The 24015-nt window shown below is 52.8% G+C and overlaps 1 long non-coding RNA gene, 1 other non-coding gene and 1 pseudogene across 2 annotated transcripts; 1 reads left to right on the forward strand and 2 right to left on the reverse strand.

The window, feature by feature from the left end:
* Positions 1 to 1765: 1765 nt before the first annotated feature.
* On the forward strand, positions 1766 to 9065 carry LOC148220250 (tenascin-X-like; annotated as a pseudogene).
* Positions 9066 to 9699: 634 nt separating this feature from the next.
* On the reverse strand, positions 9700 to 10436 carry LOC148220251 (uncharacterized). The gene is made up of 2 exons (XR_015799085.1): positions 10385 to 10436; positions 9700 to 10033 (listed from the first exon to the last, which is right to left on the reverse strand). It is a non-coding gene; the product is annotated as an uncharacterized LOC148220251 (long non-coding RNA).
* LOC148220252 (small nucleolar RNA SNORD45) lies at positions 10165 to 10248 on the reverse strand. The gene has a single exon (XR_015799180.1). It is a non-coding gene; the product is annotated as a small nucleolar RNA SNORD45 (small nucleolar RNA).
* Positions 10437 to 24015: the final 13579 nt, after the last annotated feature.

Below are 24015 nucleotides of genomic sequence, written 5' to 3' on the forward strand. Positions count from 1 at the left end.
TGGAGTGTCCCCAAGGGCTCCTTTGACTCCTTCACACTGCAGTACCGGGATGCCCAGGGCCAGCCCCAGGCCCTGCCCATCGATGGTGAGTCCCGCTCGGTGACGGTGCCAGGGCTGTCCCCGTCCCGTCGGTACCACTTCCACCTCTATGGGCTGAGGGGAGGCAAAAGGACTGACCATTCTCCACTGACATTGTCACAGGTGAGGGGGAAGATCAGAGAGTGAAAGGGTTGGAGTGGTGGCTGTAAGGATGGAGAGGTGGAGCAATCAAAGGATCCCATCCCTACCTGCCCTTCAGTACCCACTGACATCAGCATCATCCATCCAACCATTGACCCTTCCACTGGCAAACACCCATCATCATCCATCATCATCATCATTATTTAATTGGATAGATCCATTATCTATCCATCACCCATCATCGGTCCCTCCATTCCCACTTCTCCCCAGTTTCCCAGCTTGGTAGAGGAGGATGTGTGGAAGTGTTGGCAAGGTAGAAGGATAAATGGATAGATGAATGATTATGTTGATGATGATGATGATGATGACTGTGATGATGGATGGATGATGATGATGGGTGATGGAAGATGGATGAACAATGGATGATGGATGGACAATGGAATGGCAGTGGATGGACAGTGGATGGACAGTGGATGGATGCATGGATGGATGGATGGATGGAAGAATGGATACATGGATGCATGGATTCATGGATGCATAGTGGGATGGATGGATGGATGGATGGATGGTTCAATGAACATGTGGATTCTCACACCCATCACCATCTCCTCTCCATCACAGATGCAACAGTGCCAGAGCAGCTGCCCCTACCCTGAGAAGAGCCCCAGCCTGAAGAACACAAACCTGAGCAGCCCCAAACTGAGCAGCCCCAAACTGAGACTGACCAGGGACAGGTGGTGCTGGGGAAGTTGAAGGTCTCCAGTGTCACACCCAACTCTTTGCAGCTGCAGTGGAGCGTCCCCAAGGGCTCCTTTGACTCCTTCATGCTGCAGTACCGGGATGCCCAGGGCCAGCCCCAGACCCTGCCCATCGATGGCGAGTCCCACTCGGTGACGGTGCCGGGGCTGTCCCCGGCCCGCCGGTACCGCTTCCACCTCTATGGGCTGAGGGGAGGCAAAGGGGGCAGGAAAAGGATTGACCGTGTCTCCACTGATGTTGTCACAGGTGAGGAGGAAGGCCAGAGGGTGGAAGGGTTGGAGAGATGGAAGAAGGAATGGAGAGATTGATGGAAAGATGGAGAAAATGGTGGATTATGGAAGGATATCTGGAGGGTTGGATGAAGCCATGAGTAGAAGGATGGATGCAAACATCATTGGATGCCTGCAGAAGTGGATGGTGAAAGGAGAGCTGGGTACATGGGTGGATATATGGATATATGGATATATGGATAGGATGATGGATTGTTCATCAATAGGCAGGCCGGAAGTATCAATCAGTGAGCAAATGTTTCCTGGGATTTGTGACTGCCTGATTGTGGATGGTGATGGGGAAGGGAAGGAGCAATGGGTGGAACTGGGAAGAGAAACTGGAGACAGCTTGGAGATGGACAAATGTCTAGGACCATGGGAGGGTGGAGTGATGAAGGGATTGATGTTTGTTTGGATGGATAGATGGATGGATGGATGGATGGATGGATGGACGGATGGATGGATGCACGGATGGATGCACGGATGGATGGATGGATGCATGAATGGATGGATGATGGATGGATGGATGGATGGATGGATGGATGGATGGATGGATGATGGTGGATATTGGAGAAATCAGGCTGATGGATAATGTTGATTATGACGATGATGAAGATGGTAGATGATGGCAGATGCTGGTCAGTAAGTCCATGGAAGAGTCAGTGGTTGATTGGATGGGCTGGGGTCATTGGGTGCTCAGTGATGGGTGAGGAGGGAATGGTGAGAAGGGACTGGGAGGAGATGGTGCATGATGGATAATGGATAGTTGGGTGGATGATGGATGGACATATGGATGGACATACTAATGCCCACATCCGTCAGTGTCCCCTCTCTGTTGTTGCTGCAGCCGACCCCGAGGATCTGCCCTCACCCTCAATGGACACCTCAACTGAGGCCCCCAGAGCTGACGTTCTCCAAACTGCACATCCCCAAACTGAGGCCTCTCCATCTGAGGCCCCCTTGACACAGGCAGTGCTGGGAGAGCTGAAGGTCTCTAGTGTCAGCCCCAACTCTGTGCAACTGCAGTGGAGCGTCCCCAAGGGCTCCTTTGACTCCTTCACACTGCAGTACCGGGATGCCCAGGGCCAGCCCCAGGCCCTGCCCATCGATGGTGAGTCCCACTCGGTGACGGTGCCGGGGCTGTCCCCGTCCCGCCGGTACCGCTTCCACCTCTATGGGCTGAGGGGAGGCAAAAGCACCGACCGTGTCTCCATTGACATGGTCACAGGTGAGGGGAAAAGTCAGAGGGGTGAGGGAGGGTGAATAAAGGGATGAAGGATGATGGATGGAGGAGAGATGGAGGGGTCAAGCAATGGAAGAACATGTGGGTGAGTGAAGGGTACAGAGAGGTACAGGAATGAGTGGATGGAGGATGGAGAAACTGATGGCTGGACGATGGATGAAGGGCTCCTGAACTGGATGGTTGGTTGATTGCTGGAGGTATGGATAGAGGGATGGATGCATGGATGTATGTATGGATGGACGGAAATATGGATGGATGAACAGATGAATGCATGGATGATGGATGAATGATGTATGGATAATGGATGGATGGATGGATGGATGCATGAATGGATGGATGAGTGGCTGAGCTCATGGCTGGTTCGTGCCCTGGTTGAAGGAGGGGGTAAATGGAGGAGGGAGGAGAATAGATGGAGGAATGGAATTAAGGACTTGAAGTTAAAAGGATGGATAATGGATGGATGTCAGATTGATGATAGATAATGGATACATTAAGATGGATGGTGAACTATGAGTGTTGGGGCAATTTGGTGGAGGTTTGATGTATCAGGTCAGCAGTTGGTGATTGGATGATCCAATGGAAGAAGAGGTTAAAGAATTAGTTGATGGAAAAGGTGCATAGAAAGAAACATGATCGGATGGATGGGTGGATGGATGGATATTTGGATAGACACATGGATTCTCACACACATCATCATCGTGTCTCCATTGCAGCCACAGCCACGACAGAAGAGCCACAACCTGAGGACCCCAAAGCCCCCCCAACTGAGACCACTCCATCTGAGACCCCCATGGCACGGGCAGTGATGGGAGAACTGAGGGTCTCCAGCATCACCCCAGAATCTATGGGGCTGCCAGAGTGGAGCGTCCCCAAGGGCTCCTTTGGCTCCTTCACACTGCAGTACCGGGATGCCCAGGGCCAGCCCCAGGCCCTGCCCATCGATGGTGAGTCCCGCTTGGTGACGGTGCCGGGGCTGCCCCCGTCCCACCGGTACCGCTTCCACCTCTATGGGCTGAGGGGAGGCAAAAGGACCGACCACGTCTCCAGTGAGGCCACCACTAGTGAGGGACTGAGGGGATTCCCCCAGGACCCCGCTGGGAATGGAGCTGGAGTGGGGACAGGGCTGGGAGTGGGGCCCAGGGGCAGCTCGGAGGGCACTGAGGACTTGGGGATTCAGGGGAAAGTGAGACCAGGGATTGGAGGGGAGTGGAGATTTGGGGGAGTGTAACTCCTGGACGGACTCTGATCACCTGGGGACTGGGAGGAACTGGGAAAAGCTAAGGGGGACCGGTTGGAAATGGGGTCTGGGGTCACGTGTGGCTTGGGCAAAACTGCGTGGAACTGGGGCAAACTGGGGCTGGGGTGGAGCTGAGGACTGGGAAAGACTGGGAGAAACTGGGCACTGGGGAGAATTTGGGGGGTACTGGGGGTGAACTGGGAGGGACTTGGGGAAACTGGAGGAATATGAGGGATTCGTTATTGGGGTGGCCGGGAACAGTTTTGGGGGGATTGGGACAGCTCAGGGACCAGGGACAACAGTGGGATTAGAGGGGGACTGGGAGCAACTGGGGCTGAGGATACTTGGGAGAACTGGGCAAAACTGGGAGCTGGGGGTTGTAGGAATCTCTGCTTTGGGACGGTCAGGACAAACTCAGGCGCTCCTTTTATTCTGGTCTTAAAGTTTGCAGTTTATTTCGTAGGGCGTGGGTATATATAAGGCCCTGCTAGGAACTGCAGCCGCAGCTCAGAGCAGGGCGGAGAGAGGGATAAAATGAGAGTAAGAAAAAGGAACTTAAGAAAGTAAGAACGAAGAGAGTAAGAGCATAAGAGGGTAAGAGCATAAGAGAGTAAGAGCATAAGAGAGGGATTTTCCCGTTTACAATACATTAAATCTTCTATGTTGAATATTCTAATTTCCACTAACCAATCTAATACAAGATACAAATTCTCTAACATTTGCATGCAACCTATAGGAATCACTATATTACCATGTTTTGCTGCTTTTCTTATCTTTAAATTTTATCTGGGACCCTTCCTGCCATGCCTAGGGAGGATGTCTGTTTGCTCTTTGGTATTTGCAGCATCTAACATTATCTAAACAAAGGGGCCTTCAGGCATTCAGTTGCTTTCGGCCACACAGTCGAAAATTGCTACCATTTCTATTTCGCTCATATTTTCTATATTCTCAAAGTCTTTTGCTAAGCACTCATATTTATAAAGTTTCCCTAATTCATCCTTCCCAACAGGGGGTAGCCAGAGGACTGGGGGGAACTGGAGATTAGGGGCAATGTAGCACTGGGAGCAACTGGCAGGAGAACTGGGGGAACTGGAGGAATTGGGGACAACTTGGGACAACTGGGGGATTTGGGAAACTGGGGGAACTGGGCCTGTGAGGAACTGGAGGGAACTGGGGACTGGGGGAACTGGAGGAACTGGGGATAACTGGGAGGTTTGGAGAACTGGGGGGAAACAAGAGACTGGGGTGAACTGATGGCAACTGAGGGCTCTGAGGCCTGGGGGTAACTGGAGGGAACTGGGGACTGAAGGGACTGGTGGAGATCGAGGCAAACTGGGAATGGGGGGGAAATTGGAGAATGAGGCGAAACTGAGTCAGGGGGGAATTGGGGTGGAGCTGGGGACTGGAGAGGACTGGGGAAACTGGGAAGAACTCAGGGGACTGGGAGGTCCTGGAGGAAACAGGTCTGGCAGGCATTGGGGGAAACTGGGGGCTGAGGGTGACTGGGGGGGTCTTTGAGGGAAAATTTGGGGGAGTTGGGCCATGTCCATCGGGCACGGTGTGAGGGCAGGGCTGGGGGGGCCCATGGGAGGGTTTGGGGTGTGGGGCTGGGGAGTTTGGGGTGACCACAGTGGTTTTTGGGGTATCAGAAGGGGATTTGGGGCTGTTGTAGATGTCAGCAGTGTGTCCTTCCCCAGGTGGCCCAGGGACCCTGTGGGTGGGCTCGGTGTGGCCCCGCAGTGCCCGGATGCACTGGGACCCCCCCCGCGCCCCCCCCCCCCGATGGCTACGAGCTGGAGTACGGCCCCCCCGGGGTGTCCCAGCAGGTAACGACCCCCCAAAAGGAACCTAAAAACCCCGGGTGTCCCCCAATATCTGCTTAGGACCCCAAAAACACCTCGGGGTATCCCATTACCCTCCTTTGGTAATGGCACCCCAATATCTCCTTGGGGGACCCCAGCAACCCTCTGGGAACCCCAATACAGCTCTGGGGGACCCCAATATCCCCCTGGGAACCCCAATAACACCTCGGGGTATCCCATTACCCTCCTTTGGTAATGGCACCCCAATACAGCTTTGGGGGACCCCAATAATCCCTTTGATACCCCAATACCCCCCTGGGAACCCCGCTGTCCCCATTGGGGTATCCCAAAACCCCCCGTTCCCGCCAGACCCTGTGGCTGCCCCCCGAGGCGACACCGCAGCAGCTGTGGGGGCTGGAGCCGGCGGGACGCTATGGGGTGCGGCCGTGGGGCCGAGGGGGACACCCCAAAAGTGCCCCCCTGGAGGCCACCTTTGACACTCGTGAGTGGGGGGAGCTATGGGGGAGGGAGGGGCACCTGGACCCCCAAAAATGGGAGTAGGGTTATTGGGGGAAGTGGGGGGTATTTGGGTTTATTTAGTATTATTTGGGGTTTTGGGGGTTAATTGGGGTTATTTGGGGGTTATTTGAGGTTTAGGGAGTGATTTGGCGGTTATTTTGGGGTTTTGGGGGTTATTTGGGGTTTCTGGGGTTATTTGGGATTTTGAGAGTCATTTGGGGGTTATTTGGGGCCCTTTTTTGGTGGGACTGTGTCCTTTGAGGGGGGACAGCTGTACCCCTGGGTGCTTTTTTGGGAGATCTGTGTCTTTTGGGGGGACAGCTCCACCCCTGGATCATCTGAGGGGGTCTCAGATCCTGGGGGTGTCACCCAGACCCCCAAATTTCGGATGGAGGCATTGGGGGGTGCCTGTGTCATTTTGGGGAGGGGTCACCCCTGAATTCCCAGAAACTTTTTGGGGTGTCTGAGGTGACCCCAATGCCCACCCCCAGCCCCACTCCCGCACCCCCATCCCCGGGACTGCGCCGAGGAGCAGCGGAACGGGCCGGGACCCTCCTGGGACACCCTCATCTTCCTCGGGGGGGACCCGGCCCGGCCCCTCCGCGTCTTCTGTGACATGGACACGGACGGCGGCGGCTGGCTGGTGCGACTGGGAACACTGGGAGCAATGCTGGGGGGGTCCTACAGGGCTTTAGAGGAGGATTTATGGCGGTTTTTTGGGGGGAAATGAGGGGGTTTGGGGGCAATTGGGGGTCCTGCAGGGGGTGTTGGGGAGGTTGAGGGGTGCTGGGGGGCACTGAGAGGGCACTTTGGGATACTGGGAGGGGGTGGGGGGTTCTACAGGGTTTATGGAGGGGAAATGAGGGGGTTTGGGGTAATTGGGGGGGTCCTGCAGGGGGTGTTGGAGGGCATTGGCGAGGTTGAGGGGTGCTGGAAAGGCACTGGGAGGGGACTGGGGGGCACTGGGAGGGACTGGAGGGGTTCTCTAGGGTTTATGGGATGGAAATTGGGGTTTGGGGGATCAGAGGGGTTTTGGGGTACCCCTGACCTCCCCCCTCCCCAGGTTTTCCACGCCGCCAGGACGGAGGCACCGATTTTTGGAGGGGGTGGGACTCGTACCCCCGCGGCTTCGGCAACGTCAGCGGCGAATTCTGGCTCGGTCAGGGGGGGCCCTGAGGATTTTGGGGGGCCTGGGGATTTTGGGGGGGGACCTATAAAAAAATCTGAGGGGACTGGGAGGCACTCCCAGGGTTTGGGGGAACTTTGAGGAGAGCCCTGGGGCGGCAGCAGGGGGTACTCGATGGGACCCCAAAATTTGGGGGATCCCCAGGGGTCCGAGTGGGGAACTCGTAGGATTCAGGGGGCGTCCCCCCAAATATTCAGATCTGGTTTTGGGGTCCGGGAAGGATTTGAGGGGGTGTCCAGGAGTTCAGGGGGCACTTTTGGGGTCCCCAGGAGTTTGGGGGTCCCCAATATTTCAGGGGGAGCATTGCGGGGTGGACGGGGGAACGCGAGGGGACCCCGCAGGAGTCCTGGGGGTACCGGAGGATTTTTGGGGTGCAGGGAACGAGGCGTTGCACGAGCAGACGGCCGCGACCCCCACGGAGCTGCGCGTGGACCTGCGGGCCGGTCGCGACTCGGCCTTCGCGATCTATCGCGACTTCGCCGTGGGCAGCGCCTAGGAGCGGTACCGGCTCCGCGTGGGAGCGTTCAGCGGCACCGCCGGTGCCGGGGGGGGCGGGGGGGTTTGGGGTGGAATTTTTGGGAGTCCTGATGGGATTTGGGATCCAAGGGGGGTTTGGGGGTTCACTGGATGGCAGAGAACTATGGGGTCGCTGGTGGGTTTTGGGGTCCCTGGGGGTGCCTGGTGGTTTTGGGGTTTCTGGTGGGTTTGGGGGTGCCTGATAAGTTTTGGGGTCCTTGGGGTATTTGGGGGTTTCTGCTGACTTTTGGTGGTTCCTGGTGGGTTTGGGGATCCCTGGGGGTCTCTGGTAAGTTTTGGGGTCCCTGGGTTGTTTTGGGAGTCCCTGGTGGGTTTTGGGGTCCCTGGTGGTTTAGGGGAATTCTGTGGGGTCCTGATGGGATTTGGGATCCCCTGGGGGTTTGGGGTTCATTGGTTGGCAGGGGGCTGTGGGGCCCTTGGTGGGTTTTGGGGTCCCTGGTGGGTTTTGAGAATCTCTGGTGGGTTTTGGGGTCCCTGGGGGTATTGGGGTTTCTGGTGGGTTTTGGTGGCTCCTGCTGAGTTTGGGGGTCCCTGACATGTCCCCCCACAGGAGATGCCCTCTCCGACCACTCAGACAGCCCCTTCTCCACACAGGACCGGGACTCCCGGGACCCTCGGGACCCCTCGGGCCGCTCCCCCGCCCCGCGGCCTCCGGGGCAGCCTGGTGGTAGCGAAACTGCCACTATGCCAACCTGAACGGGCTCTACGGGACCCCCCGGGACCACCAGGTACCCACCTGGGCCGGGGGGGCACGGGGTGAGGGATTGGGGGGGTCTGGGGGGGATTTCGGGGGGTCTAGAGGGTACTTAAGGGGGTATGGGGAGATATGGAGGAGATTTGGGGGGGTCTGGAGGAGATTTGGGGGAGTCTGAAGGGGATTTTGGGGGAGTCTGGAGGGGATCTGGGGGCGCTTTGCAAGGGGCTTTGGGTATTTTAAGGGGGCTAGGGGAGGTCTAGGGTGGGCTATAGGACTATGGGGGGGTCTGGGGGTGTATGAGGGAATCTTTGGGAGGGTCCATGGGATTCTCTAAGGGTCCATAGGGGTCTGTGGAAAAAGGGTCTGTGGGATCTATAGAGCCTGTGTGGTCCTGTAGGGCCTGTGGGGATCTCTATGGTCTCTGGGGTGTCTATGGGATCCCTAAGGGTCCATGAGTGCCCATAGGAATCTGGGGGGCGTCTGTGGGGTCTCTATGGGGATTTATGGGGGTCTCTGGAACTCTCCAAGGGTTCTGACCCCCCAGCTCCCCCACAGGGCATCCACTGGTTCCCCTGGAAAGGCTTCAACGTCTCCATCCCCTTCACCGAGATGAAGCTGTGGCCACAGCGTGGCTGAGGGGGCTGGAGGGGGGTCCCAGAGTTTGGGGGGGTCCCCTGTGGGGGTCCCAGATGGGATTTGGGGAGGTTCAAAGGTGAAACTTTTATGGGTGGGTAATAAAAGCTGATGGTGGCTCTCCTGTCCTGGGGTGAAGCAGTGTCAGGCTGAGGTCAAGGTCATCCACCAAGTCCAGTGTGGCTCCAAATGGTCCTTGTGGTTCTGGTCCCAGTGTCACTTGGAGTGCTGGACCCCATCCCTCACTGGCCCTGGACATGCTGAGATGTTCCCAGCCTGGCCAACACGAACATTTCCGTGGCAAATGGGAACATTTTGCATCTAGAGGCTCAGCATGGCCTCGTTTGTCTCCCTGGAGATGCACACAGCGATCACAAGAGACAGAAAACCACGAGGCCACCCAGTGGCACAGAGCCCACGCTGAAAGGCTCCTGCCTTGGGATAAGAACGGGGAGAAGTCTCTCCCTGATCACTGGCCAAACACACTCCATGTAGGAGAATGACCTGAAGTTATTGCCCAGAAAATCAGAGGATATTGAGAAGTAAAATTACAAGCACCTTTCCCCCATCCTTTCTCCTTCCTGAGCTCTCCCTCCTCCCCACACGATGACCATTGTGTCTCCAGGGACACGAAAACGAAACCAAAAATAGTTTTATTTAAAACAGAATGTTTAAATTGCAGTAGAAAATACAGCACCAGAAGTCAAATCTGGACTTTAGATACAAAAGGACCCAGATGAACACGAGGCCCTGGCTCTTTTCCTTTCCCTGCCCACAAATCCATGCCTGGGGAGCTGACAGGAGCCCAGCACAGGCAGAGGGAGCCTTCCCAGGGGCTGCACATCCAAAGCCTTGGGAGCGCCTGGGTCACCCCAAACCTCACCTGTCCCACTGGCACCTGCAGCTCTGGGCACTCTCCAAAACGCTGCATCAGACACCGGGCCTGGAATGTCCCGGGTTTAACCACACACCTGCGGGAAGCACAAAACATTCCGGCTTTAGGGTCGGCCTGAGCAGAGCTCCGGGCTCAGAGCCCGGCCCGGGGACTCGATGGCACCGCGGGCAAAAGCTGCGCTGCCGGAGGGAGGGAGGGAGGGATGGCCGGGCCTCAGAGTAATTCTAGAGCTAAAGCGGTGAGAGACATCAGCTCGCCTCAGATAATACATGCCAGCGCTCATCCCGGGCCGGCCAGCGCCTCCTCCTCCTCCTCCTCCCCTTCCTTCCGCAGCCCCGGCACCGGCACCCACACAGAGGATCCCCCCCGTTCCCCGCTATCCCCCCGTTCCCCGCTCTCCCCCCGTTCCCCCGGTCCCGTCCCGCACCACGCGGCCGCTCCCCAGGATCATCCGCCCGCGCTGCGCCGGGAGGAGGAGCCACCGCCAGGATCCGCTTCCGGGCCGTGCCCGCCTTGCCCTGGATTCACCCTCATCTCCCCCGCCTCCATCCCCATCCCCCTCCACTCTCGTGGCATCCTTCTCCACCCCAGCCGGCTCCATCCCCTCTGCCTCCATCCTGGGATCACTGATAAAAGATCCGCGTTAATCACAAAAGTATTGGGGTTTGTATAAACCAGAATACTAAGCTCTGAAGTGAAGCATGGACACTAGATAAAATAAATTATATGATCAAATAGTTCTGTTTAAAATCACCTTGTTATATTATGCTATGTTTTCCAAGTAAGTTGCATCGACTACCAGCTTGCAATATCAGTCTTCCCGATAGCCCTTCCTGCCTTTGTTTGATCACTGCTGCCAATCTCAAGGACCAGACTTCCAGATTTCACTGGTGGTTATCTACAAGGACCAGACGATTATCTGTGAGACTGACTATCTCCGGAGAGTTTGTGAATTGGGACAAGGATGTTTATTCGACCACCACTGCTTACCTGGTGTTATGAATGATGTTCTATTTTTCCAATTTATCAAGCAACAAGATTAAATTTAATAGTAAATTTTTAAATAGTAACAAAATGAATACAATCAAAGTATTGGAGATGACAATTAAAGTATTGGAGATTAATACAATCAAAGTGCATATATTTAAGAATATACAAAATTTGGCAGTAAGTAATTTAGTATAATTGACGTTTGTATAAACCATAAGCAAAACCGACCAGGGAGGGGGGAGGGGCCCCCTCCAACCGGGGGTACGGGGAGTGGCTCGCCATTCCTCACGTACCAAAGCATCCAGGCTAACAATCCCACTTATATACTGTAGGCTACAGGAGTTTCCAGAAAACTCCTCCTAGTTTCTATTCCTAAAATGTGTGTCACTGTGTGTATGGCGCATGCTCTACTAATGGGTTAGGGGGTCTCTCATCCTTTTGAGGGTCTTATTTCTGATGAAGGCTCATCATCTTCATCAATGACCGAGGTGTGACCTGCAGGTAGCGCAGGCGCACTATGTGACTGAGCAGATGTTTTCCATAGCAAGACTTTAATTGAGTCCCATGCTTGGAATCATCCCATTTTGGCCCATTTCAAGGTCAAAACTTTCTATTTCTAGATGCTGCTTGTCAGACCTACGTCCTTCTTCTATTCTTGTTTGACTTTCTTCCAACCTCCTTCTTTGACTCCCAACATCTGGAAGATGTCCTGTGTCCTGTCTCACCCATTTCCCCCCTCACTCTGTAACAATTGTCTTCTATTGATCTAAATACAATTTTGTTAATATAGTTACAATTTAATTAGCATGAATCACATTTATCACACTGGGAACAGTGTTGGGAACATTGGGGGACACTGAGGCATACTATGCATGACACTGGGGGGAACTGGAAGGGAATAGGAATGAACTCAAGTGTACAAGGAGGGCCTGGAGGGGCACTGAGGTTGTACTGAGCTGTACTGGGGATGAACTGGGCTGTACTGGGAGGGACTGGAGGGGTTGAATGGGCTCCTCCCGCCTCTGCCCATCGTTGCCTGCAACCAATCAGCGCCGGAGATCGAGGCTTAGGGGTGCTGCCTGGTGTCAGCGCCATCTTTTCTTTTAGCCTATAACTCCCATCATGCCCCGCGGACCGATAGAACCCCATTGGAGCTGGGACTACAACGCCCGTCATGCCCCGCGCCCCACAGAACCCCGGTATCCGCCCCCCACATGTCCCATAAGCGTCCCCCAAACCCTCCAGGATCCCTAAGTACCTCCACAGCACCCATTTGGGACCCCCTAAAAGCATCCCCAGATCCCCTGAATGCTCCCAACCCGACAGATTCCCGTTACAGTCACTTCTGGGAATTATCTCCTGTCATCCCCGGCGGCTTCTGAGTTTCACGTAACATAATCTGGGGCCTAAAATTCCTGCCCTTCCCTGAGCCCTAAAGAGCCTTATTAGAGCCGTGTTATACCTGTGCCTACAACTCCCATGAACCCCCGCGCCCCAGAGAGCCCCGTTAGAGCCTCCCAAGTAGCCGCCCGGATCCCGAAGTGTCCATCAGAATCCCTCAGTGCCGCATCGAATTCCCACTCGGCTCCCCCAGAGTGGCCCCTTTTACCCTGTCTGAGAAAATGATTAAAAAAACCCAGAACTAAAGGAGTAAAAATAGGACTTATAAGCATAAAGAGGGAGAAATCAATACCCAATAGTGGTCAATTGACCAATTAATTAATGAAGGGAATAGTGTTACTTAGAAGCAATGACCAAAATCTTTTTTGCTTGCTAAAAATGTATAGATTTTTTAATATAAATATAGAAGTAAGGTAATAAAAATATAGAACAATACAATTTTATTAATAAGTACATTTTAATTCCAAGGAAAAATTAATAATTTTTTTTTTTAATGTTTTGGTTCAGTCCCAAGTGGGCAATGTCTGACATGGTGACTAAAGGGGTGAGGAGCAGGTTGTCCAAACAGTGTCAGGCTCATTCTTCTACATGCCCAGACCTCCTAAGGAGACATTCAGCATCAAGATCACCTGGGGAATGCTTCTATCACCTCTACAATGAACTGAAAAATAAAAAAATACTCAACTGAATAAAAAGAAAAATCATGAGGTGAACTTCGAAATTTTCCTCCTTAACAGAACTGCAAACTGACTCCAATCAGCTGCACATGCCCTGAATTCTTGAAGACAATTGAAGGAAGACAGAGATCCTGAGTGCTTTCTGCATTTTAATCACCTCCACAGTGGATTTGGGGCTGAGTCCAGGACCCTCAGGCACTGAGAGAAGGTTGAAGAAGCTGCTCAAGGAGTCAGAAGCACAACTCCAAGTCCCTTGGAGCATCACTGGCCCCACTGAGGGCAGGGAGTGCCAAAGGCTCCCCAGGGACTGGTGAGAGCAGATCCTTGAGGGCAGGATTGCAGGAGCCCGAGGCTGTGAGCAGGGAACTGCAATGCTGAGCAAGGCCTGGGCTGGGTGGAGGAAGCAGAAAGGCCAAGGACTGAGCCCAGGTCTGGGCCAGCAGGGCCCGTCCCTCATGGGTGGCTCGGGGCTGTTCCTGGGGCAGTGGGATGGCAGGGGCAGCAAGGACAAATATCATCAAGGTGCAAGTCCTGCCAGCCTCCTGAGGGAGGGCCGAGGCAGGAGCAAAGTGCAGCCTCTGCCAGGAAAGTTCCTTCTGTGGGGCTGCAGAGGCTGTGCCCGAGCCCAGGGCACAAAGGCCTGGGTGCCTCTGGCCCTGCCAGCCCTGCCCAGCCCTTGGCCATCTCTCCTGCAGGCTGTGCCCCCTGTGTGTGCTGCTCCTCTGCCCTGGCCGGCTGCACATGCCCATCTCGCTTTCCCCCCCAGCATTTCTCAGCCCAGCATTGCTGTGCCCTCCCTGGGCTCCCTGCACCCAGTGCTGCCGGCTCCTGGCACACAGAGCCATGGCATGGCCCAGCCTCACGCTGGGACACCTCAGACACCAACATTCTGCCCTGGGAGGGACTTTTGTGTTTGCTCACCTCCAGGCTGAACCTTCCAGCCTGCACTTTGGGGAGGTTTCTTTCTCTTCCCACTCTCAAGGAAATCTCTGTCTCCTGCTGTTCACAAACAGAGAAGGGCTGGTGGCAGATGTGGTGGTCAGAGGCTGTTTGGGATACTAGTGACCATGAAATTATTGAGTTTTTAAATATTCTCTGAAATAAGGAGAGACATCAACAAAACTTCTACACTGGACTTAAAAAGAGCAGACTTGGGCCTATTCAGGATGCAGAATTGGGGATAACTGAATCAGGTACTGATTTTGTTAAGGGAAACAGCCTTTAAAAAGCAAGGTTTCCCAGGAACGATGGAGACAATTCAAGAAAGAAATCTGGAAGGAACTGCTTGTCCCTCTGTGCCAAAAAGTCAGATAGAAAGGAAAATGACTGGCCTGGTTGGGCATGGAGCTTTTCCAGCAACTCAGGGTTCAAAGAAGGTGAATCACCGTTGGACAGAGGGGGACAGGCAACTCAAGAAGTGTTTCAGGATGTCGATAAGTCATGCAGAAAGAAAACTAGAGAGGTGAAAGCTCTATTAGGATTTAACCTGGTTGCTTCTGTGATGGATAACAAAAATGATTTTAGAAATACACTAATGGCAAAAGAAGGGTAAAGGAGAACATATATTGTTTATTAGGGGGGATATGGTTTCCAAAGATGAGGAAAAGGCTGAGACATTTAACCTATTCATTGCCTCAGTTTTCAACCATAAGACAAGTTGTCCTCAGGACAAGTGTTCTCCTGAGCTGGTAGATGGGGACAGGGAGCAGAATAGACCCCCTGTAATCCAGGAGGAAGCAGCTGGGGACCTGCTGAGCCACTCAGATGCTCACTGGTGTCTCTGGGACCAGATGGGATCCATCCTAGGGGGATGAGGGAGCTGCTGCATGACCTCCCCAAGCTGCTCTCCATCATTTCTCATCAGTGCTGGCTCAGCAGGGAGGTGCCAGAGGACTGGAGGTGCCAATGTGAGCCCATCCCCAAGAAGGGCTGGAAGGAGGATCTGGGGAACTGCAGGCCTGTCAGCCTGACCTGGGTGCCTGGTGAGGTGATGGAACAGATCACCTTGAGTGCCATCACAGGGCACCTACAGGATGGCTGAGGGATCAGAGCCAGCCAGCGTGGATTTCATTATCTGCACTGATGATCTGGATGAGGGCATGGAGTGCACCATCAGCAAATGTGCAGATGGCACCAAGCTGAGTGTGAGTGTGGATGTGCTGGAGGGTAGGAGGGCACTGCAGAGGGACCTGGACAGGCTGGATCCAGGGCCCAAATCCAACAAGGTGAGGTTTAACAAGACCAAGTTCTGGGTCCTGCACTTTGGCCACAACAAGTCCTGTAGTGCTCCAGGCTGGGGAGACAGTGGCTGGACAGCAGCCAGGCAGAAAGGGACCTGGGGACACTGATGGACAGCAGGCTGGATGTAGCCATGGAATGGGGTTTTAACCCTTTAAGTGCAGCGGAAATAAGATGCAAAGCTACATGGTCATCTTTCATGACAGGAAGAAAGAGACAAGTTTATTCAGAAATACACTTGATTTTATAGCATGACTCACAATTGCAAGAGTAGAGAAAAGGTGATTGGTTCAGAGAGAAGACACCCCATTTCCAGGGCCTGGTCACACACCACAACAGGTGTTCTATTTTTGTTATTAATTCCTTTTTATTTTGACCAAATTATCACCCTGGGAGAAATTCTCCCCAGCCTTGAGCTGGCCCAGCTTATCGGCTGGGAACAGAGCTGAAAAGCTCCAGCCTGGAATATTTTCCAGGCTGTAATTTTCTTACTTTCTCGATATGTGTCCCACAGCTGGACATGAGCCAGCAGTGTGCCCAGGTGGCCAAGAAGGCCAATGGCACCTGGCCTGAATCAGGAATGGTGTGGCCAGCAGGACCAGGACAGTGATTCTTCCCCTGTACTCGGCACTGGTTGGGCAGCAACTCGAGTGCTGTGTCCAGTTCAGGGTCCCCCAATTTAGGAAGGACATGGAGGGGCTGGAGCGTGTCCAGAGAAGGGCAACAATGCTGGAGAGGGGTCTGGAACAGAAGTCCTGTGAAGAGTGGCTAAGGGAGCTGGAGATATTTATCCTGGAGAAAAGGAGGACTCAGGGTGACCTCATGACTACAACTCCCTGAAAAGTGGTTTTAGTCAGGTGGGAGTTGGTCTCCTTCTTCAGGCAGCAATGACAGAATGAGAGGACACAGTCTTAAGCTGCACTAAGGGAAATATAGATTTGATATTAGGAAAGTATTTTTTACAGAAAAGGTGATCAAGTCCTGGAATGATCTGCCCAGCAGTGCTGATGGAGTCACCATCTCGATGTGTTTAAAAACAGTCTGGATATGGCAATCAGTGCCATGGTCTAGCTGAGGTGTTAAGGCAGGGGTTGGAATTGATGATCTTGAAGGATTCTTCCAACCCAGTGATTCTGTGATTCTGTGAATTCTCGGAGTCTTTCAGCTGAATTCTGTGTCCCTGTCCCTTCCCTGGATCTCTGTTGCAGATGGAAGCTGCTGGTGCCTTTCTCACTTTTTTCCCATTTTCTGAATACAGACAGATGTTCCTAGGAGTGTTAAACAGGTGTTGCTCAATGTTTATCCAGAGCTTTTGTATCCTCATGGAACCAAGGAGACCCTTGTGACACTGTGGAACCTCATGGAACCAACAATCCATTGTGACATTGGGGTGGGATGGTACCAAGTAGACCATTGGGATACTGCAGAACCAAGGAGACCATGGTGACACTGTGGAAACTGATGGAACCATGGGCATTGTGACACAGCAGGGCCTCATGGAACCAAGGAGTGAATTGTGTCTCTACCAAACCTCATGGAACCAAGGGGCCTTTGTGACTCTGAGGAACTTCACAGAACCAAGAGTCTATTGTGACACAGGGTACTCATGAAATCGTGAATAGCATTTTGAAACCAAGGCCTGCTGGAACCAAAGGGTCGTTGTGGCACTTCAAGGCCCTGTGGACCAAGGGGAGCACAGTGACACTGTGGGGCTTCATGGAACCAAGGGGTCATGGTGAAACTGTGGAGCTTTATTGAACCAACAGTCCATGGTGACACTGCGGGGCAGGATGGAATCATGGAGACCACTGGGACACTACACGGTGTAATGGAATCAAGGGGCCATTGTGACACTGTGGGGCCTTGTGGGACCAAGGGGCAGTTGTGGTAACATGGAAATTGTGGCAAGTGTGGCACCATGGAACCAAGGAGACCATTGTGACACTACAGGATGCCATGGAGCTCAGGATTTATGTCACAGCGTGGGACACATGGAACCAAGGGGCCATTGTGACACTGTGGGGCCTCATGGATTTATAGAGACCTTTGTGACACTCCAGGGCTTCATGGAACCAACGGGCAGTTGTGACACTGTGGGGCCTTGTGGAACAAAACGGCAACTGTGACACTGCAGGACTTTGTGGAACCAGAGGTTGATGTGACACTTCTTGACCTTGTGGAGCCAAGGAGAGCATTGTGATGCTCCAGGACACAAAGGAATTTCTGCAAATGATAGACATTTTAATTTTTTTAATGTAACTTCAGTCAGGGGTTTGTTCGCCTTTGCCCAGCAGGAGGGGAATTGAAGATTCTCTTCAATCTACAAATTGGGAGTAGTCAGAAGATACACAGGAGATAAACAAACATCAATGAACATCACTCCCAGTGTGGCTGGAGAAACCTGGTCTGGGAAAAGATTGGTAAGAGAATCAAAGAATGAGGGCCTAATTCACATCAAAGGCAAAGGGATCAATAACCAATAGGAGACTGAATACTAAGAACTGTGCAATTTAAGATCAATTAATTTCTTCAATGAAAAATGAATTTCTTTGGGTTTTGTCTGTATAAGTATATGAAAAGCCTAGTAAAGAACCATGTATGATGGAATGATTTTCACTGCCCAAGGCAGGCATGTGTGGATGGAATGATTTATACTGCATATGCTGGACACAAAAACATCCTGGCCAGAAGAAAGTAATGCCTAAATTCTCTAACACTGAGAAGATGATGTTGGAGGGTTTCTGTTTTTCATGCAGTTTCAGTGTCAGTCCCACTGAGGTCCATCACCAACACAGGCTCCTCCTGGACTCCTTGGAGGAGAGAATTGGAGGCCATGATTGCACAAAGTTCTCAGAGACTCCAAGGCAAAAGCAAAACCCAAAGTCCTCTGAAAAACCTGCAGTCCCTGGGAGCATGAAGGAGCCCCCAGGGCCATTACTGACCAAGGCTCCCCAGGGACTCGTCCCAGCAGATCCCTGAGGCCACTGGGATGTGGGGGGATGCTGAGGGCAGGACAAGGGGTGACAGTGCCCAGCCTTGCTGGGGCTGTGCCAGAAAGCCCCAGTGGCTCAGCACAGCTCAGACCTTGCTGTGCCCCAGGGCACGAAGACTTGGCTTGTATTTGTCCCCACCTGTCATCACTGCCTCCAATTTCCTGCTCTAATTGGAACCTGGGGACACTTTCTCAGTTGTTTCCCTCAGTGGGACCCATTAAAACTTGAGGAAATTTTGGAGTTTGATTCTGACTTGGAGTTCTTGAGAAGTTTCTTCATCTCCCTCTCAGGGACTGATGTTCAGGGCGTCAGCACAAACCCCAAGATGGTCATTAAAGTCCCTGTGCTGTGTCTGTGCTGCTGAGCTGAGCTGGGCTTCTGGCACAGAGGCAGCTCCTGGCAAGCAAGAAGAGCTTCAGAAAGACATTTCTGCCGAGGAGCAGCTCCTCTCCCAGCCCAGCAGGGCTGGGGCACTGCCTGCAGTGGCCCCTGGCACAGCACGGAGGCACAGAGAGCTTCAATCAGTCAGGGCTGGGAAGATGCTCAGAAGTGACTGGGACACAATCACTCCCAGCCCTTGATACAGGAAGCCTCTGGCTGCAGGACAATGCAGCTGCAGCTCCTGCAGTGATCTCCAAAAGCTGGAACATCCCAATGCCTGCAGACTCTGTGAGTACATTCTCTGATGATCTCTTGTGTAGAGCAGCCAGGGGTGCCCAGGGCTGTCGTGCAGAGCAGGGTCCTGCAGCCCAGGGCGCTGTGCTGGGGCAGGGACTCTGCTGCCTGCTAGGGACAGCTCTCAGCCAGCCCTGTGAGCTGCTCCCAGCACTGGGGGACAAGGTCTGGGTGGAAGGAGACAGCTGGTAAGGCTTGGAAGTGTTCTCCTTGTCTGGTGAGGATGCTGCATTGTTCAGGACTGCTCCCAGCATAACATTTTACTCCAGAATATTTCTAGGTAGATTACACAGGAAGCACAGTGAGGCAGGGGCTGCATAAAAGGGAAAATTCTGCTTTTTTAATCTACTGCTGTGGGTTCCTTAGATGGGAAATTAGAGTCAGTGACAGAAATCAGTACAGGGTCTCTCACAGGCTGCATCATGTTGCTTTTCCAGCCTCCTCAGGGTTGCTGTGATTTTGCCATCAGAGCCTGCAGAGGCAGAGCTGACCCTGGGCAGTGCCCTGTGCTGGGAGGGGTCTGCAGGGCAGAGCTGTGCCCCCAGGGCTGGGCTGGGCTCTGGCAGCACTGGCAGGGCCCAGCCCTGGGCACAGGGAAGCAGCTGCTGGCAGGGACAGATCCAGGCAGCAGAGCCCTGGGCAGGCAGTGGGGGGAAAGTGCCACCAAGCTGGGCTGGGATAAGTCCTCTCCAAACTGAACTATTCCATCATTATTTATTTTACAGATTCCCATGCCAAGACACAGGAAATGTCCAACAGCAGCTCCATCAGCCACTTCCTCCTGTTGGCATTGGCAGACACACGACAGCTGCAGCTCCTGCACTTCTGCCTCTCCCTGGCCATCTCCCTGGCTGCCCTCCTGGCCAACGGCCTCATCATCAGCACCGTAGCCTGTGGCCACCACCTGCACACCCCCATGTTCTTCTTCCTGCTCAACGTGGCCCTCAGCGACCTGGGCTCCATCTGCACCACTGTCCCCAAAGCCATGCACAATTCCATCTGGGACACCAGACAGATCTCCTATGCTGGATGTGCTGCTCACCTCTTCTTCTTTGCCTTTTTCATTTCCACTGAGTTTTCCCTGCTGACCATCATGTGCTACGACCACTACGTGTCCATCTGCAAACCCCTGCACTACGGGACCCTCCTGGGCAGCAGGGCTTGTGCCCACATGGCAGCAGCTGCCTGGGCCAGTGCCTTTCTCAATGCTCTGTTGCACACAGCCAATACATTTTCCCTGCCCCTGTGCCATGGAAATGCCCTGGGTCAGTTCTTCTGTGAAAGCCCACAGATCCTCAAGCTCTCCTGCTCCAAATCCTTACTTAGGGAACTTGAGATCATTGCTGTTACTGCATTTTTGTTATTTGGTTGTTTTGTTTTCTTTGTTTTCTCCTTTGTGCAGATCTTCAGGGCTGTGCTGAGGATCCCCTCAGAGGAGGGAAGGTACAAAGCCTTTTCCACCTGCCTCCCTCACCTGGCCGTGGTCTCCCTGTTCCTCAGCATTATCATGTTTGCTCACCTGAAGCCCCCATCCATCTCCTCCCCATCCCTGGATCTGGTGGTGTCAGTTCTGTACTCAGTAGTGCCTCCAGCCCTGAACCCCTTCTTCTACAGCCTGAGGAACCAGGAGCTCAAGGCTGCAGTGTGCAGCCTGATGACTGGAGGATTTCAGAAACATTAAACTGGTTGCCAATTACTGCAAATCACTTGTGTCAGGAAAATAAATCCACAAATACCAGAGGTTTAGGTCCTAAAAGGAGACAGAGGAGTCCTTTTTGCTTTATTCATAAAAAGGGAGAGGCCATGGGGCATTCCCCTGAGATCTCTCGAAGTTTTGGAGGACTCAGCCTCCTTTTTATCCTATTTTCCCGGCCGCATTTCCCTCTCTCTTTCCCCTTTGACTGAGGTACTTGAGAGGTATAGACTTCCCAGAATGCCTGATATCTGAAATTCCCTTCTTATGTAGAAAGCTCCCTTTTAATTTTTAGTTCTTATACAAGTCATAGATTTTTCTTCGTTACTTGTTCATCTTTCAATATCCAATTTCATTTACCAGCAGCCACACACTTGGTTTGTAAAGGCAAATAAGTTTTTCCATTCAACAATTAGTAGAATCCATCCCATTGTTTCTTCTATCTCTCATTGCTAGTCTTATCTACCTGCAGATCCACAGCTCATTTGTAAAGACAAGTTCGACATTCCTCTCAGCAGCACTGGCTCAGGAGCCCCTGTTTGCATTGCACACAGCAGGGTCAGCACCCCCATGGTGCTGCTGTGGGGACATGGAGCTGAGTGAGCACAAATGCCATCAGCCCCTGGGGCCAGCAAGGGCTGGGGGATGGCAGGGAAACCACTCAGCTTTGTCATGGCCTCTGAACTAAGCCAGAAAGTTTGTTCCCATGAGCTGTGAGTTTCCTGTCCCACGGCAGATGCTGCTCAGAGCCAGGGCTGCCTGGCAGCCTCCCCGAAACTGCCCTGAGCATTTCCTTGGCTTCACCTTGGCTTTCTTTCCACTTTTCTGCTCCTGATTTTTTCCTATTGCCGACCTTCATTCCTGCTCTACCAACAGCACATCTCTGTTTGCCCTTTCCTCTCCTGCCCCACTCCCCATTTCACTTCCCGAATTGGCACCATGGGAACATCCCTTGGGGAGCAGGATCATCCTCCAAGTGCTTCAGGAATTGTCTGCAGTGTCCTGCAGTGCCTCGTGCTGCTCCCTTGCCAGAGGCACCACAGGCCAGGGGGCACATCTGGGCTGCTGTGTCTGGGTGTGGGGCTCCCTGTTGTGGGCAATGAGGAGGGGCTGGAGAGGCTCTGCAGGACTGACAGGATGGGCTTTGGGGCTGTGTGGAGAAGCTGAGGGACCTGGACTGCTGGACCTTGTGAAGAGGAGGCCCAGGGCTCATCCTGCAACTGCTCCAGGGGTGGTTTCAGAGAATCACAGAATCAGCAAAACGGGAAAAGATCCTGGAGATCATCAAGTCCAGCCTGTGCCCTGACACCGCCTTGTCTCCCTGAGCCTTCTCTTCTCCAGGATAAACAACTCCAGCTCCCTCAGCCCCTCCTCACAGGACTTGTGTTCCAGAAACCTCACCAGCCTTGTTGCCCTTCTCTGGACATGCTCCAGCCCCTCCATGCCCTTCCTAAATTGGGGCCCAGAGCTAGACACAGCACTCGAGGTGCTGCCCAACCAGTGCTGAGCACAGGGGAAGAATTACAGCCCTGCTCCTGCTGGCCACACCATTCCTGATCCAGGCCAGGTGCCATTGGCCTTCTTGGCCACCTGGGCACACTGCTGGCTCATGTCCAGCCTGCTGTCCATCAGTGTCCCCAGGTCCCTTTCTGCCTGGCTGCTGTCCAGCCACTCTCTCCCCAGCCTGGAGCACTGCAGGAGTTGTTGTGGCCAAAGTGCAGGACCCAGAACTTGGTCTTGTTAAACCTCACCTTGTTGGATTTGGGCTCTGGATCCAGCCTATCCAGGTCCCTCTGCAGAGCCCTCCTACCCTCCAGCACATCCACACTCACACCCAGCTTGGTGCCATCTGCACATTTGCTGATGGTGCACTCCATGCCCTCATCCAGATCATCAATGCAGATATTGAAATCCACGCTGGCTGGCTCTGATCCCTCAGCCATCCTGTAGATGCCCTGTGATGGCACTCAAGGTGATCTGTTCCATCACCTCACCAGGCACCCAGGTCAGGCTGACAGGCCTGCAGTTCCCCAGATCCTCCTTCCAGCCCTTCTTGGGGATGGGCTCACATTGGCACCTCCAGTCCTCTGGCACCTCCCTGCTGAGCCAGCACTGATGAGAAATGATGGAGAGCAGCTTGGGGAGGTCATGCAGCAGCTCCCTCATCCCCCTAGGATGGATCCCATCTGGTCCCGGAGACACCTGTGAGCATCTGAGTGGCTCAGCAGGTCCCCAGCTGCTTCCTCCTGGATTACAGGGGGTCTGTTCTGCTCCCTGTCCCCATCTACCAGCTCAGGAGAACACTTGTCCTGAGGACATCCTGGCTTATTGTTTGAAACTGTGGCAAAGAATGGGTTGAACACTTTAGCCTTTTTCTCATCTTTGGTAACCATATCCCCCCCCATAAGGAATGGAGATTTTCCTTGTCCCTCCTTTTGCCATTAATGCATTTATAAAATCATTTTTGTTATCCTTCACAGAAGCAGCCAGGTTAACTCCTAAATTTGAGCTATCATGTCTGATTTTCTTTCTGCATGACCTAAAAACTTCTTTAAACGTTTCCTGAGTTGCCTGCCCCTCCGTCCAAAGATAATGCACCTTATTTTCTCCCTGAGTTCCTGGTAAAAGCTCCCTGCCTAGCTAGGCCAGTTTTTTTCCTCACTAGCTCACTTTCCTCTGTGAGGAAAGTGAGGGACAGGCTGCTTCTCCCTCTTCAGTATTCTTTTCTTGATAGTTTCTCCATTCTTTCTGGAATCCTTTAAGAGCTGTTTCCTGTAAAAAATCAGTTCAATTATCCCCAAATCTGCATTCTGAATAGGCCGAAGTCTGCTCTCTGTAGGTCTAGTGTAGATGTTTTGCTGATGCCCCACCTTCTTTCACAGAATATTAAAAAACTGCATTATTTCATGGTCACTGTACCCCAAACAGCCTCTGAGCACCACATCTCCCACCAACTCTTCTCTGTTTGTGAGCAGCAGGAGACAGAGCTTTCCTGGGGAGTGAGAAGAGAAGGAATTTTGGTTTTAATCAAGGGCATATTATTTTTATTTTTCAGTTGAGAGAAGGGCTGACTGCAGCATTCCTTAAGTGATCTTGATGCTGAATGTCTCCTTAGGAGGTCTGGTCATGCAGAAGATTGAGCCCCTTGCAGGCCAACCCTGTTTGGACAACCTGCTCCTCACCCCCAGCTTCACCATGTCTGACATTGTCTATCTGGGACTAACATTTTAAAACATAAAAAAACCCCTATAAATTTATTATTAATATTGTAATTCAATTAAATGATTAAAATATATTAAGCTTTTATTTTTATAATACTGTGATTCTTTTTTTAATACTTATTATTTATATTTATATTTAACAATCTATACATTTTTAGCAACCAGAAAAA

The sequence above is a fragment of the Sturnus vulgaris genome, chromosome W (genome assembly GCF_052056855.1).
Source record: "Sturnus vulgaris isolate bStuVul1 chromosome W, bStuVul1.hap1, whole genome shotgun sequence".
Classification (NCBI taxonomy): Eukaryota; Metazoa; Chordata; class Aves; order Passeriformes; family Sturnidae; genus Sturnus; species Sturnus vulgaris.